The sequence below is a fragment of the Arachis ipaensis genome, chromosome B9 (genome assembly GCF_059453495.1).
Source record: "Arachis ipaensis isolate K30076 ecotype BB chromosome B9, ASM5945349v1, whole genome shotgun sequence".
Lineage (NCBI taxonomy): Eukaryota > Viridiplantae > Streptophyta > Magnoliopsida > Fabales > Fabaceae > Arachis > Arachis ipaensis.
In genome coordinates this window covers 68,862,817-68,866,559 of record NC_142444.1, presented here as the reverse complement: position 1 = coordinate 68,866,559, position 3,743 = coordinate 68,862,817, and the positions used below count along the sequence as shown (strand labels likewise).

The window sequence follows — 3,743 nt, the reverse complement described above, 5'->3', positions numbered from 1 at the left end:
TCGGATCAAGAGAAATATCGGCTAAAGTGTTAACTTTTTGAAAAAAAATGTTAAAGAAAAATAAACGGGCCACCTGTTTAGCTTGCGGACTAGCCCGTTTAACCCGTCATTTTTTTCGGGTTAATCAGGCTCAGCCCGTTTAGCCCGAAATTTAAACGGGCTTAATTTTAGAGGCAAAGCCCGCCCATTAAAATGAGTAAACGGGCTGGCCCGATGGGTTTAGCCCATTTTGGCTGCCCAACCCTAACCAAACTCCAGATTCCAGAACACACCCTCTGCCTCTCTCACACCCAGTCCAGAGCTCCTCTCATCGAGCTCCTACTCCTCCCTCACTTTCGTTTAGCCACCGCCTGCTACCACCGCCGTTGGAACTTCCAACTTCGAACAGCCACTGCTTGCTCTCTCACTTTCCCTCCATCGCGCAGCAGCCATCGCAACCTTCCTTCCCTCCATCGTGCAGCCACCGTGCGAATGTGGAAGCCTCCGTCGCGCAGCCACGGTCCCGTCGGCGCTACCTCTGTTCCACCGCAGCCCCTGTCCCATTCGAAGCCCGTTCAAAGGTGCTCCTTGTCTCGGTGTCTCCCTCTTACGTGCTTTGTTCAAGGCTTTTAGCTTCTAGGTAATTTTTTTTTAACTATAATTGAATAATTTTTTGTTACTGTGAAATTCTGTGAACTGTGAACTATGAACTGTGAACTGTGATTTTTTATTTTTCTATGAACTGTGAATTGTGATTTTTTTTTTTATTTTCTATGAACTGTGAACTTTGTTGAATAATTATGGGTAATTGTTGTTAGTTAAGCTGTGAACTTTGTTGTTGTTACTTGTTACTGGGTTGAACAATTATTGAATAATTTTGATTGTTTTGTTATGAATAATTATTTTTTGGACTTATGTTCTATGTGATTTATGAATTTGTTTACTTAATTGATAATGCTGAACCCTAACTTTTATCTGCGTGTATGAAGTGAATTTTGGATCTTCATAAGTTTTGTTTTTCCTAAATATATAGAGCTTTAGAACTGAACGGAGAGTTTAGTTGATTCTTTGTTAAATTGTTTCCTCTTCTTTTCAAATTTTTTTCCTTTTTGTTGAAATTTCATGTTCCGTGTACATTTATGAAGTTGAATGCAGTTATTTTGAGGGCAATGCTTATTGTATTGCTTAGTTGTTGCTATAGGTGTTTTCGAACAATATGGGAAAAAAGTATGATCACGTGATTACCAAATGCAAAGAAGGTGAGAACTGGACCAAGGTAACCTTTAAGCCTGACTTGGAAAAGTTCAAGATGGCGGAGCTTGAAGAAGATGTAGTAGTTTTGATGAAAAAATGGGTGGTTGACATTGCTGGCTGTCTTGGAAAGACTGTCAAGGTTGAACTCAATGGCAAGATGACTAAACTAAAATCCTTCCACAATTAAGCCGATCTCTAGCTAAAATCTGCAGAGAAATCCAAACCAGCACCCATTTCTAGTTTTGTCTCTCTTTATTAAAGTTTGGTTTTGGGGGAATTATCTAATATTCTTGAGAAGTTTTCTGTACTAATTAATTTTCATGTTTGTTGTTATTAGGAGCTTTGCCAAAAAATGGTGATAGATGGGAGATTTGTGTGAGTCTATGTGATGGGCAGTTTTAATAGGTAATTTACAAAGCAGAATTATAACTACCTTAAGGAGAGGTAATTGTTGTGGGTAACTGTTGACTGTTGAGGTAATTATACGTACCTTAAGGAGAGGTAATTGTTGTTGAGATTACTATTGATGCATTTTATGTTTGATTAGTTGTTTTTGTTATTTGACTTTGAGTTTGTTTGAATGAGATTATAACATTGTGGTTATGTAGTACTTTTAATTTGGATGATATTTTAAAGTTTATATTAGAATATAATTATATTCTAGTGTATTTATTCAAATTTTATTTATTATTTTATTATAAAATAATTTTTCGGTTAAATTACGATCGAACCGGTTGAACCAATAAATCAGTAAATCGGTAAATCAAGAGCGGTTCAATGACCGGTTTGGTTTTCAAAACCTTGGTAATATCACGATATATCCTAGTTCGGCTACAAAGTGCAATGTGACATACATCTAGTCTCTATCACAACAATGGTAGAATTTCTAGTATAGTCAAGATTGATAACAACCACAAATTCCAAGAGACTCACTCTTGTAACTCACCTAAGCTATCCCAAATCTAGTAACACCTAGGTGCTAGTCCAACCTACTTAAGAAGAATTAAGTGCACTCTAGTTCCAGTACACTTTCGAAATTAAACACTCAATCAATAGATTAAAATATCTTTTGTGTGAACATTGTGGTTATGTAGTACTTTTAATTTGGATGATATTTTAAAGTTTATATTAGAATATAATTATATTCTAGTGTATTTATTCAAATTTTATTTATTATTTTATTATAAAATAATTTTCCGGTTAAATTATGTTCGAACCGGTTGAACCAATAAATCAGTAAACCAGTAACAAGAGCGGTTCAATGACCGGTTTGGTTTTCAAAACCTTGGTAATATCACGATATATCATAGTTCGACTACAAAGTGCAATGCGACCTACATCTAGTCTCCATCACAACAATGGTAGAATTTCTAGTATAGTCAAGATTGATAACAACCACAAATTCCAAGAGACTCACTCTTGTAACTCACCTAAGCTATCCCAAATCTAGTAACACCTAGGTACTAAGTCCAACCTACTTAAGGAGAATTAAGTGCACTCTAGTTTCAGTACACTTTTGAAATTAAACACTGAATCAATATATTAAAATATTTTTTGTGTGATTAGCTTTCTTTACCTTTTATATTTCTCAATATAAATAAAAAAAAAAAAAACAAAAGTTGTTTGTATAGTCTGAAAATATGTACGAATTGGTTGCCTTCTTTTTTGATGATCCATCAATATATTTATATCTCTTCTTGAATATAAGAATAATTTTCTTTTTGATCAAGCTAATCGTTGCACTCTTTAATGCTGTCCAATTTATGTGACATAATTCTTGCTTATGATTGATTCTTTTTCTTGAATTTATTCTTGAAGGATTGCCAATTATATAATGAAGGCTAATCTTTAAAATTGAATATTTTAAATTTGAATACAGAAATTTTTTTTGTTGTCTTTTTATTTTAATAAGAGCATATTACAATGGCTGCTTATTTTCTTTATATTTGTTTGCTGAAAATTAAAACCTATCAAATCTTTCTTGCAATACTTAAAATATATATTAATGCACTCAATAATTGTACTTCAATAATTCAATTAAATATTTTTCATGATTAAAATTGTCAAATATTCTCTAAATTACAACAACAATAATGTTACCGTTAATAATAATAATAATAATAATAATAATAATAATAATAATAATAATAATAATAACATAACGATAAAAAATTTTGTTTAACAAAAAATTATTTATAAATAACATAGATATACTTACATAATGAAAATGATTTAAATATTTAATAATATGTTCACGAATCATATATATATATATATATATATAAAATAAAAGCCAAGTTGTACTCTCTTCTCTATCTCTACTATCTTTTGTATTTTTATTCTCTTGTCTATCACAGATGCAAAGCAAGACAGATAAAGCTTAATTTATAAGAGAAATCGTGATTCAGGCTCTTGTTCATCGTGATACATGTCAAATACTACTGTCTCCTGCGTATCACCAGCCTGTAAAACACAGGTTAAGTTTTGCGTACAAACATGCAAAAAGTGAT

The 3,743-nt window shown here is 32.4% G+C and overlaps 1 pseudogene; it reads left to right on the top strand.

Moving 5' to 3' along the window:
- The first annotated feature begins 1,195 nt into the window (after positions 1 to 1,195).
- LOC148544978 (DNA topoisomerase 2 pseudogene) lies at positions 1,196 to 1,635 on the top strand (annotated as a pseudogene).
- The last annotated feature ends 2,108 nt before the right edge of the window (positions 1,636 to 3,743 follow it).